The sequence below is a fragment of the Stenella coeruleoalba genome (genome assembly GCF_951394435.1).
Source record: "Stenella coeruleoalba genome assembly, chromosome: X".
Taxonomy (NCBI): Eukaryota; Metazoa; Chordata; class Mammalia; order Artiodactyla; family Delphinidae; genus Stenella; species Stenella coeruleoalba.
This window is the reverse complement of record NC_137152.1, coordinates 52,971,908-52,985,249: the sequence shown is the minus strand read 5'-3', so window position 1 is coordinate 52,985,249 and position 13,342 is coordinate 52,971,908.

Sequence of the window (13,342 nt, the reverse complement as noted above, 5' to 3'; positions counted from 1 at the left end):
GAGGAACATTTCTCCTCTGTGTGGTATCCTCAGGTAACCCACGCCAAAGTCTGAAAACAAAAACTGGCCACGCGCGGGTTCTTAGATAAACAGTGGTGAGTCTTGAACAGAGGGGGGCGTCCACACACATAGCAGTGAAAGGGATGGTGAGCCAGGCTGTCCCTCTGTACTTCCTTGACAACAATGCGTTGGAAGCCAGGCTGCTGTCCTGGAACCCCGAAGGAGAAGGAGCCTTGTGAAAATGTTCTCTCCCACCAAGAGTTCAATCAGAAGGCCTGAATGGCAGGATTTAGCCCCACATCAGCTGCATCCCCCAGACTGGAGAGCTCAGGGACAGGGACCACGTCCTTGTCAAAACAGAACCCCACACCCTGTGTAGTGAGAGGCTCCATGAGGACAGGACCTTGTCTTGTTGTCTTGAAGTCTGGGGTAGCCCCAGCCTGATAGGAAGGTCCAGAGGGGCTCTTCACACTCAGGGCCCAGGGGCAGGGCCTCTGGGTCAGGGTCTCCTCCCCTCCTGCTCACTCCTCCTTTCCTGGCTCTTCTCCACCCAAGCCTGGAAGTTCTATGTTCTAGTTTAACCAAGGAGGCTGTTCTCTTTGACCAAGTTACTGTCCTCCATGCCTGGTGGTGCCACCCATGCTCCCTTCTGCCTTTGACTTGCTGTATAACCTTTGGGCATGTCACTTGCCCTTTCAAGTCTAATGATATCTTCATCTGCGCATAAAAAGTTAGATGGACTAGGTCAGCAGGCTTGCAAATTGTGCCTCACAGTGGCTGGGGAGGAGCCTCAAGGCCTACCATGGGGATGTTGGGGGAGGGGAGAACAAGGGAAGGCTGAGCCTGGAAGCTCAGGTTCCCATCCCTACCCCACCTTGCTTCAATCAGAGCCATGTTGCTTTTTATCTGTTTTACACATTGAGCTTCCACACAGGATTCGGTTTGGGGGAAAAAAAGTCTGCGTCTAAGAAAAAGCAAATGGACTAGACATGTCCTTACACCTGGGCCTCAGTTCCCTTCTGAGTGATCATTGCAGGCCATAAAACAAGTCAAACATTTATAGCAGTGCCCAGCACGTAATGACGATGACAATAATAGCTACCATTTATTGAGCACTGTATGCTGGGCATCGCTTAAAGGCTGTACCAGGGTCAACTCATTTGCTCCTTCCAAATCTTCTCAAGAAGGCACAATTGATACCTTCATTTTACACATAGGACACTGAGGCACAGAGAAGTTAAGCAACTTGTCCAAGATCACACAGCTAATGGGGAGTACAACTGGGAATCAAATACAGGCATTTTGGCTCTAGTGCCCTCCTTCTTGATCGGTCCAACTATTGGCTCTCCATACATATTTAGTTATTTTTGTTATTCTTATGGTTATTTCCATTGGTATGTTCTCTTACGCTTCATCTGAAAGCTGCGCTGAGTTCACCTCTCAATGTGACTGTGCACCTAAAACCAGACCGTGGCTGTAGAGTGGGTACATTCCTGTTCTGACAGCCAGCCAGGCCAGGCTTCAGGGTGCCCTTGCCCCAAATCTGCAGAGATAAAGCCTATGGTCTGGGGCCACTTCCCCAAACAGTGGGCAGTGGGAAAAGACTGAGTTTGCTAAGAAAATAATGGACTTGAGGATATGGGGAGGGGGAAGGGTGAGCTGTGACAAAGTGAGAGAGTGGCACGGACATATATACACTACCAAACGTAAAATAGATAGCTAGTGGGAAGCAGCTGCGCATAGCACAGGGAGATCAGCTCGGTGTTTTGTGACCACCTAGAGGGGTGGGATAGGGAGGGTGGGAGGGAGAGAGACGCAAGAGGGAAGAGATAGGGGAACATATGTATATGTATAACTGATTCACTTTGTTATAAAGCAGAAACTAATACAACATTGTAAAGCAATTATACTCCAATAAAGATGTTAAAAAAAAAAAAAAGAAAAGAAGAACTGGCTCGCATGCTCAGAGCCTAGAAGAAGCCAGGGAGCAGACCGGTGGGAACCTGTAAGGTGGCTGGATGTCCCACAGGTGACAAGGCTCTGCTGACTTGCTCAGTTCAGCCCTTACTGACCCATCACTCTAAATGTCCTCCATTCACCCAGGTCAGCCTTCCTTCTTATATTTCTTCTTTTCTGGCCCCCTCTGTTTTTCTCTTCCTCTCCCTTCCCTCTCCTTGCTCAGCAAGGCTCATAATAACTTGCTAAACCACAACCCTCATATTTCTTATATTTCCACTTACCAGGGAAATTTCTCAGCTGGTCCTGACTGATTCTTCTAATTGATCCTCCCACTCTGGCCACATTCATCTCTTCTCGGGCCCCACCCATCTTCCCCAGGCTGGATCCCCTAACTTGAATCCTCCAGCCCAAAGCCTTGCTCCTTCTCCCTACCTTTACTTGGCTGTCAGAGCCACTAACTCCCTGGGTGAGTCCCTTCCCTTTTCTGGGTCTCAGTTTGTCCATCTGTTAAAGGTTGAAGGGGAGCAGTGATTGTACTAAATGATATCCGAGGAGTTTTCTAGCTTTAATTTGCAACCATTTTATATCTGGTCCATTTAGAAAATTGAATCTTCTTGGCCACTTTCCTCTCTCTCTCTCTCTCTCTCTCTCTCTCTCATATTTATATCTATGTATATGCACACACACACACACACACACACACACAAATGTGTGTGTGTGTGTGTGTGTGTGTGTGTGTGTTCTGAGAACTCTGAAAACACGCCCCACCTGACAGTCACCTCTTGCCTGTTCCAGACAAATTGTCAGAACTAGGGGCAATGGGGACCCAGCCCCAGATGGACCAAGGTTTCTGTTCTCAAGGTGCTTACAGTCAAATTGCAAAGACAAGCATGGAGATAAATAGAGCATCCCTTAGAGTTTCCAAAATGCTTTCATTTCTTTTGTCTCATTTGGTCCTTACAACAACCCTGTGAGATAGCAGGAGAGGAGCTGTTATCCCATTTTACAGAGCAGAGGACTGAGAGTCAACGAGAAGACAGATTTCACCCTAGCTGATCTGACCGACAAGTGGAGAGCTGAGACACAAACCCAGGTGTTTAATTTCTAGAGCCAGTGGTCCCTCCAAAGCATCATGCTCTCTCGCATTTTCAATAGCTTTGACAATAGAAGCTTTCTGGAAACTACCGGAAAAACTTCCTAAAGTTGGCTAATTCTTAAAAGTGGGAGTTAGGAGTTATAGGACTTTGGCTCTCCATTTTATATCCAGATATTCAGGTTAAAGTCTCTCCTCAGAGAATGTAGTTTATTTCTAATCCTTATGTGAAGGAAATAGCTCCAACACAGGCAGAACATGATCGGTGCTCTAAGGCAGATAAACAGTATGCAGAGGATTTGAAGGGGGGGAGGGGACAGTATTTGAACTGACTGTCAAAGAACGGCAAAGGTCTGAACAGATTGAGATGGGTGTGAGGAGTCTCAGAATCCCAGGGACCACAGCAGCTCTCCAGCCCAGCAGCTGTTGCTGACTTCTGCGACAGCAGCCCTGCCTAGAAGGAATTTTTCCTGAACAATTAGGTGCATAGAGTGGACAGGATTTCCTGTTTTCTTTCCTTTCTTCATTTTATATTGTGAGGTACCTGGCCCTGAGTCCCAGCCTTGGGAAACACCTGCTTCACCCACCTGCCCCTCACCTGGAACGTGATCACAAATTGCCCTGGAGATGGGCCAGTCCAGCCAGACCCAGGCAGAAGGAGCCATAGGGACCAGGAGGCAGAAGGGGTCCCAGCCAGGCCTCCCCACACTACTTTTCACTATATTCCAGGATTCAGTATCAAACTATCAGATGATCAGATTGATCACATTTTTGGAAAAACAAGGTCAAACCACTTTCCGATTAAGGGCCATACAACCATAGTGTGTAGGAGATGGAAGGGCCTTAGAGGTCACTCTATCCAATCCCCTCATTTTAATGATGGGGAAGTTGGGGCCCAGAAAGAGAAGATACTTGCCCAAGGCCACAGAGCTGCTAGCCACCAAGCCATCGTGCCTGATTGTAACTTTAGCCCAGCTGACGTGTGACCCTTGCTGTGAGCCAGGCCTCCACAGGGCTCATTGGCAGATATGAGAAAGCAAGCCCATCTGGTCTTTGGAGACTGGAAGTATACAGAGGCACGTCTGATACCTCCATCACTCTGCTCGAAGCTGCCTATACACACTGTCTCCCTGGAGTGGACCCCAGAGCCATTCAACCTGGGCCCTCCCCATCAGAGAGGCCCAGGGACTCATTCTTGAGGCCTCAGCTCCTGCCTTCTTAATCTCAAGTCACACTTCTGGACTGGAGAAAACATCTCTCCCTTCCCCCACTCTCCTGCTTGGACTGGTCATGATGGTCACGTTTATAATCATTTAATAACTATTATTTGTGTATTGCCTGGGAGATTATAGAGCCGTCTCACTCCCACTATCACAGTTAGTTCCCACAACAACCCAGGAATTGGGTGTTTGGATCTTTATTTTCAAAGTGAGAAAACTGAGGCTCAGAGAGGTGATCACATAGCTGATAAGTGACAGAGTCAGAATTCAGACCCAGAGCTGTCTGAGTTCTTCAGAAACTGAGCCCTTTTCATCAGCCTGAAGCCACCTTTTTCACTGGTTTCTTGGGGAGGATGGATAGGCTGATAGAAGGATGGAGCAAACAGTTCTTGAGTACTCTCTCTGTATTAGGCATGAGGATGCAGAGAGGAATGAGACAAAGTTTCTGCCCTCAGGGAGCCTACCAGTTCAGTGAGTGCTTCTCAAACTTTTGCACCAGAGTACCCCCAAACGACTGAACAGAATGAACTCGTTCCCCACACAGCCCCAAAGAGCCGGGGAGCCCATGTAGCCAGCCATAAGTGAGAAATTTCTTGGAAGTCTCCACTTTTATCTTACAAATTCATGTGAATTTTGCATGCTATTCCGTTACATATATTTATGCTTGTTCTAATTTAAAAATGATGTTTTCCCCCCAGATCTTTTAGGGAGAATGAGCTATTCCATACAGATGCTCTTGGAAACATCTGGGAAGAGGTTCTGCTTACCTCTGGCCCAAGGGGACACAGAGACCCCTTTGAGAAGCAAGAGACAGTAGCACGTTTTTGTGTGGTGAAGGTTAAGATTTTGGTGAAGAGGCTGTATGTGTGTGTGCATGCATTCACATATGTGACACATATAGAAGCTCTGTAGAAGCTTCAGAGGTGGCCAGAACTGTTTCTTTTGCAGGACCATGTTTCTCTGGCACCCAGATGATCCGCACTTCTACCCTGTCAACTAGCTGTGAACTAGCCATGTTCCTCAGCCCAGAGACCAGAACTGGAAAGGACACTAGGTGTTCTGGAAGGTTTTTTTTTTCCAAAAGACCTTTTGCTTTGGCCATTTTGGTAACTGTGGTTGGGAAACAAGATAGCACCCACTTCCCAGCAACAGAGAGCTGAGAGGGGAGAAAGTCAGGCAAATTTACAGCAGCTCATGTGGGGCAATGAAGTAATTATCCTGTGAGATACTTAGGGATTGGCAAATTGCTTCCCTGCTTTTGCTCGTTTTCTCAAGACAAGAAGCATGTACTTTGCAAAGTCTGAATGCTGTTCTGCCATTTGCATGTTCTGTTAATGAATTCATTATTCATTCTGGGTTTTTTGGCTTGGTTTTAAAGGAAGGTTCTAAGTGCCAGCCTACTTTGATGATCCTCAGGGAAACAAGAAAAGGTTCTTGGACCTTCTCTTGGGCCATAGGTTAAAGGGAACAGGGCATCTCTGGGGGCCAGATGTGCTGATAACAGCAGTGAGATCAAAGTATGATCAAAGTGCCACGTGGTAGATGCGGGGGGTGGGGGTTGGTGGCGGGGAGCATTGGAGATTCTGAAACAACTGCCCCTCCCCTCCTTAAGGGTCTCCTTTGGCCATTTTCTTTTTCCAAACCTTGAAGGGTTTTGTATTTTGTTTTTAATAAGGAGGCCATTCCCTTCCCCTGTGGAATGTATTCCCTGAAATATCCTGCTCTAGGGGCACATGGACACAGAGTTGGAAGCCTCTGTTCTCAGGAGCCCTACTTCCTATGTTTTCATTTTTCTTCTTGAAACGTAAACCAAATCAACTCTTCCTGTTTCTGGTTTGGGGATGTGGAGGGTCACACAGCAGGGACCCTCTAGCAAACAGGTCAGAAGGGGCCTCTGAAAGCTGCCCCTTGGCTGCCCTGCCATGGGAGGAGGGCTATAGGAATGGAATTTAGTCCCACGGAAAGAGGAGGAGAACAGCATCCAGGCTGTGATGAGGAAACAGCTCTGCTTGCGATGCCAGTTTGCTCGCCTTTGCCCTTACCTCAGGCTGATGGAAGCCTGTACACCACGGAGCTTTCACCAGCTGAGCTGCTGATCTTCAGCACTTGGGTACTGTCAATTGGGAGTAAGTTTAGGGAAGAGTCATCAGGACTGTGAGAAATTAGGAGTGGGAGCTGTTCATCCTGTGGAAAGACAGATTCTGGGAGAATAGTATACATGAGTGGGGACTTGGGTTCTGGCCTCAGTTTTACTGCTAAGTGCTCTCTGCTGTTTTTCAGATCACCTACCTTCTCTGAGCTTCAGGTTCACCAACTGCAATGGGAGTATTGGACTGTATGAGCTACAAGGTTCCTTCCATCTCAGACTTTGGGAAATTCTAAATGACATCAGATTAGTCATAGGGGAAGAATGAATAGAACAACTTCATGAGACTCCAAGGGGTGAAAACAAGACCACTGGGTGGAAGTTGTGAGGCAGATTCTGGCTGCATATAGAGAAGAACTTTCGACTGAGTACAGGATGAAAAGGGATGCTTGACGATACCTGGAGAGTTTGGTCTGAGCCTGACTGGGCACATAGCAGGAATGGTATAAAGGGAGCCTGTTAAGCAGGTGAGCACTGGACTAGAGCAGCGGTCTCCAATATCCACTTTTATGTGGCCAACTTCAGTCTCCAAATGAAATCTTTATGGAACTTCCAAGAGGTGAAATAGATTGGTTGAGTGAAGCAACCCCCCCCAAATCTGTCCTCTCCTCACATCTCCCAGTAAGTCTCTGGGGACTCTACAGTTCCTCGGGTCTCAGTTTGTAAGCCATTGATTAATACGAATACGGTCCTTAGGTGCCCTTCTTGCCCTGAGATGTAGGCAACCTCCAAGTTTCAAGGGTTTGGTGGAAACGTGTTTTACATGGATCTGTACCATTGGCTGCAACTGTTAAGCCCCTCAAAGCCCTGTCTCAAGACAATTTGTCATCTGGAGCCAGTGGGGGCTCTGTGTTCATCTGTAATAGCTAGTTCAGAGCTGAAATGATAGGGAAGAAAGTCTGCTGAGAAAGAAGTCACTAGTCTAATCACCAGAAGTTCCTTTGCTACGCCATCAAAAATAAAAGACAGTCCTTGGCAGATTCGTTGTTTATGTGAGGCCCTGTGCTTAGTTCTCGGAATACAGAGGTCAGTCAGATATAGTTATTGTACACGAAGAGCTCATGGTCCATGGAAGATACAGGAAAGAAAAGAAGCAAATGCAGAACTGCATGATGTGTTATAATAGAAATATGGACAAGATGGGCTTGTCCAGAGGACCAGAAGATGGCTTGACAAGCCAAGTAGAAGGACTGGCAAAGACACCCACAGTGGAGAGTCCAATATGAGAGTTCATTGTATGCGTAGGAAATTCTGAGTTGTCCCATGGGGCTCAGAAATGTGGGGATGTGGTGTGAGATGAAGTAAGAAAGATAGGTTATTAACTTGTGAAGAACCTTGATTGCCAACGCAAAAAATCTGGACTTTGACAAAAGGTAGGGAACAATCAAAGTTTTTTGAGCATGACCAAATTTTTCTTTTAAAGAGAGAACTCTGGCAGCAGTATGGGAGGTGGACTAGAAGGGAAAGCATGCTGGCAGGGAGACCAGTTAGGAACTGTAGCAACCATCCATGTCAGAGATGCTAAGGGCCAAGATGCAGGGCTATGGCAGTGTGGGTGGAAAAGAAGGGGCAGATTTGAGAAACATTACAGAGAAGTTTCATGGGCTTGATTTGGTGACTGCATGGTAGCGAATGAGATAGGGAGGAGCCCAAGCGATTTCCATGATTCTTGCTTGAGTGACTGGGTGGATGATGGTACATTAACCAAGCAAGAGAATCCCAGAGAAGGAGAAGGTTTCCAGGAGAATGATGAAGAACTATGCTCTTTAGTGTTGAGTTTGAAGGATTCATGTGACCTTCTGGTGGAAGCATCCAATAACGCTTTCCAGACCTGTCATTCCATCTGCAACTCCCATTCCCTCCCCAGCCCCTGGGTAGCTGTCCATGCCACGCAGCCCTTGCTCTGATCTTCTGGATTGGCCCAGGCTGTGAAAATGGCCAACTAAGCTGTGCCTCAGGACATTTGCTTGGCTCGTATCGGTAAGCCTGGACTTGGCTTTCTGTTTTGTACTCCTGACAGCAAGCATCGGGGACCTGGACTTCCCAGCCCATTTTGACCCCAAAGGAAGCTGTTACTCTCCTCCGTGGGTCTGGAAATCCTTCCCCTATCCCAAAGAACATCTTGAAACTGCCCTTTTCACTGACCTTATCCCTGCCTCTCCCTCCTTTCAGCCTGACTCTGGCAGGGACAGGGGGTGGAGGACGACACAGAGTAGAGTGCAAAGGACCTTGGGACCGTCTAGTTCAACCTTCTCATTTTTCATACAAGGAAACTGAGGTCCAGGCAGGGGAGGCAACTAACTCAAGGTCACAGAAGGAGTTAATGTCAGACTTGGGATTAGATCTTAGAATTTTCAACTCACAGTCCAGTGTTTTTTACCTTGGCTGAATTCACTGCAGACCATGGTTGAAAGATTTCCTGTCTCAAATGATAATCAATTCCAGATACCCCCTAAGTCGGTTTTTATACTATTCCAAGTTGCTGGGTAAAATATCTGTCAAATGCTAGATAAGCTATGCCCTGCAAATGTTCTTCATAAAATGGCAAATGTTAAATGGCCAGATCTGTCAAGAATTAGTTACAGTAATGATTTGGTCATTTTCAAAAGAGAGGAAGTTAATTGAATTATTATTATTCTGATGATTTTCATAGACTCAGTGTTTTGGGCTATTCTCCTCTTGAGCCTTAGAAGTGACGTCTAAGAGCAACTTAAATAAATGCATTTAAATAAATGTATTAGTTTCTATTTTTTCCCTTTTGAACTAGTCTCTCTGCCCTCTCAGAACTGGAGAGAGGGGTCTGGGCAACTGATGGACAAAGTCTGGTGCTGAGTCCAAGCCTGCAGCCAGGCTGGAGCCAGTTGGGTTGGGGAGCCAGGGCTCTTGTTACAGGCCAACTATTACCCCACAGGTCGCCTCAGCCACTTCAACAAGAGAGCTTGAAGAGAAGCCCTGAATGGCTCCAGGCAACAAAAGGAGCCTTGTGCACTGGGAGCAAGGGGCCTCAGGGAGGATTTGGTGCAAGGGCAATGGGAGGGAAGGTCAGCAGCCTTCTCACCTCTGTGGACTGCTGGGAAGGGGAGCTAATGAGTTAAACAGAAGTGTAGGGTCTGCAAGTCAAGAAGTCGTTGAATTTCAGAGCAGCAAGATACCTTAGAGGTCATTTAGACCAGACTCTTCATACTATAGTTGGGAACAGGAAGGCCCAGAGAGGGGAAGGGGCAGGCCCAAAGTCACACAGCTGGTCAGGGGCAGAGCCAAAACTGGAACCTAGAACTTCTGGTGCTCTACTCAAGTGTTCTCACTTCAATACCTGTGAGGCAGTTCAGAATTGTGGATTTTGTTTGGAGGGAAGGGGCTCCTTTTAGGTTCCAGAACCTATTTCCATCTCAGGAGCAATTCATCCCTAAGTAACACAGCATAAGGAGTATGGAGTGATGCAGGGAGCCCGGGAGCACCTAGTGAGTCTTGGAGTGAGCTCCAAAGGTCTAAAGGCCTTCTTGACCTGCCGGTTTGTGTTACCGCTACCTCTGTGGTTTCCAATGCTGGGTATATATGCATGGGATGGTTTGGAGTGATACACTGATGTTTTGAATTGTGATAGATATATTTTGAATTCAATATGCATTAGGAAAGCTGTAACTAGTACCTCAACCCCTCATTTCATAGATATTTACGGCTTAAAGTGAGGTTATTGTTTAAAATCGGGTTGAGTTAAAGAAACATAATAAGTACATAATGGCACAGGACGAAATAATGGCAAAAATTGTGAAGCTGGTTCACCAATAAGTGAAATTTGGGAAACATTGTGCTAGTGGATTCTTGGGCCATGATAGCAGGACGACCAAAGTTTATTCAGGCTATCCTCCTGGGCCTGGGCAGCATTACATATGTTGAAGCCAGTGGACATTCCTAATGTTCTCCTGTGCAGATGGTGCCAAAGGTTTGCTCTGTCAATGAAACCACTAGGACAAAAGCAGTAGTGTGGCAGAGAACCCTTTGATTGACTAATCTTAATAGGAAGAAGATTACATATGAAAAGCATACTCAATTATCAGCTTTGAGTCAGTGTATTGGCTTCTCCTTCTCTAAAATGTCCCTGGTCAGTCTTCCCCTCCACCACTTCTGCTCTACTCTGGTGGAACTTGTAAGACTGGCATATGAGAACACAACAGGCTCAATGTACAGATAGAACACTGAGAGTTAGAAAGGGGAAGGTTCTTAAGATCATTCAGCCATGAGTCATACAGTCAAGACTGGATCCCAGGTCTCTTGATTCCCAAACAAATGCTTATTCCACCACTGCTCCACATTTCCTGCCCCGCAATTCCTTCTCCATTGCCCCCCCCCTTTTTTTTTTCCGCGGTACGCGGGCCTCTCACTGTTGTGGACTCTCCCGTTGCGGAGCACAGGCTCTGGACGTGCAGGCTCAGGGGCCATGGCTCACGGGCCCAGCCGCTCCACGGCACGTGGGATCCCCCCCGGACCGGGGCATGAACCTGCGTCCCCTGCATCGGCAGGCGGACTCTCAACCACTGCGCCACCAGGGAAGCCCCATTGCCCTTTTTGCACACTCCCCTCAATCCTACTCCCAACCCAAATCAGGCATCTATCTACAGCCTCCACTGAAGTCTTGGCTAGTACAGCTCACTTCCTCTAGAGCTTCAAAATTCATCAAGGGCCCAAGAAGCTGGTAACATTGGTCACATCCAAGAGGATTGCTGGGTGGTGGAGAGACAGAAGTGGGGAGATTTTTATTTTCATACCTCCTGAATTTTAAAACAGGTGAAGTCATTAGCTAGTCCAAAAAATCAATAACTGAACAAACCAAGAGTTATCTCCCTCCTTGAGCTGTATCTCAAAAATAATCACATTTGCTCAGCACTTTGATGGGGTTTTATTGTGGTTTTTTTTGCCGTACGCGGGCCTCTCACTGTTGTGGCCCCTCCCGTTGCGGAGCACAGGCTCCGGACCCGCAGACTCAGCGGCCATGGCTCACAGACCCAGCCGCTCCTCTGCATGTGGGATCCTCCCGGACCGGGGCACGAGCCCGTGTCCCCTGCATCGGAGGGCGGACTCTCAACCACTGCGCCACCAGGGAAGCCCGTGCTTTGATGTTTTAATGCTCTACCTCTTGCGATCCATGCAAGACCCCCATGCAATAAGCTCCATTTTACAGATGTGGACACTGGTCCAGAGAGAGGAAGTTTCATGCCTGGGTCCACGCAGTGAATTGGTTATGAAATTTGGTATACAATCCAGGTCCTTTGATTGTCAGTGCCTCGCTGCTTCCCCTGCCACATCCGCATAAACTCTTAATTTGTACCAGATTGTCTTTGGATCAGCCTGAGACAATGTGTTCACACTTGTCCTTAAATAGACATTTTCAAACTTTAACCTAAAGAAGTAGCACAAAAATCAGTCCCAACTCAGTTCTGCAGGTGGCAATCTCTTCTGCCTGACCCTGCCCTCTAAAAGACACTCCTCTTTCCTCTAGAAACCACAGACCACCCGACCACCTGGTGCCCACCCTCCCGGGATTCAGCACTGGCAACTCGTCCTGGCACAGACATTCTAATGAGGCAACTTGGCAGTTGCTGAGAGTGCTTTTGTCTCGGGGGAGGGGGGGGGCGTCACTATTTCAGGGCCTGAGGGTTTCTTTTTAGCCTTTGCAGCTGGTGTCTCTGAAATGGAGAAGTTTGTCCTGCCCCCGGTATGGGCAGCCCAGAGATCTTGTGCCCCCAGAAGTCTCTATTGCAAAGCAGGAACTGTGCTCAGCAAGAAGCCCTGGAATGGTGACAGGGGAGGCTTGGGAGGGGGTGCGGCACAGAGAAACAGATGTATGCTGTATGCTGATCAAAGCAGTGTTCCTGCTCCAAAATAGGTCCCCTCTCATCTGCTGTCATGGCAATGTAAATAAACACCTCGCCCTGCTGGCTCTTCTTTTTGAGTCGCCACCACCCAAGAACTCAGGGTCCGAGGTGGAAAAGTCCTTGAGGGATAACCAGATCCCCTCTCTGCCTCCTGCTAAGACTGTGTCCAAACCAGCTCCAACAACTTGAGGAGGTGATCAGGAGCGAGGGCTCGGGTTGTCTCTTCCAACATCTTCCCAAGATGCCTCGCACAGGCGCTTAGCATGTCGCTTCTTAATTGGTGTCTTTCTGTTTCCATGACCCCCCAGCCCTAAGTGCTGTCTAGCAGCCATGCTCATTCAAGTCCTGAACTCATCCTGCTGAAAACCTGAAGCCAGTGGAAATGGCTGAGATCGGGCTGAAGCCAGGAGGATGACCTAGATGACCTCAGCAGAGCCTGGTTGATGCCAGGAGTCCAGGCTCTGGCAGCAAATTCATTCCTGGCCAACATCCTTCTTTCTCTTCCTCCCCAAAGAAGTCATCCCCCTCTAGACAACTGTGCCCTCTTCAATGGAAGGGAGTTGCTCCAGAATGCCACCCACTTGTCCACACCCAAGTAGGACACCAGAGGCAGAAGGCAGATAAGCAGTCAGCCCCAAAGAAACTTGTTAGAGAGGAAAGGGAAGGATTTTTCTCTCTCAAGCCTATATATATATATATATATATATATATATATATATATATATATATATATATATATATATATTTATCCCTTCAGTCCTAACTAACCCTCTTGGTAGACTTCCACACAAGGTAAGCATTGGAAATATCACACACTGAACTCCAAAAGCCAAGTCTCTTTCCTTCACCCTCATCTTACCTGTTCCCTTTCCCAACATATCTCCCACCCTAATATACTTCCCAGTAGAAAGAAGGCATCTGAGAACAAGGGAAGCATATGGGTGGCTGCCACTTGCTGATAGCTCTGTAGGGAGATCCTCCCCTGGCTCCCTGGCTGGAGAAAACCTGAGAAATACAGAAGTTCTGCATACCCACTCACTTCCAAAAGACC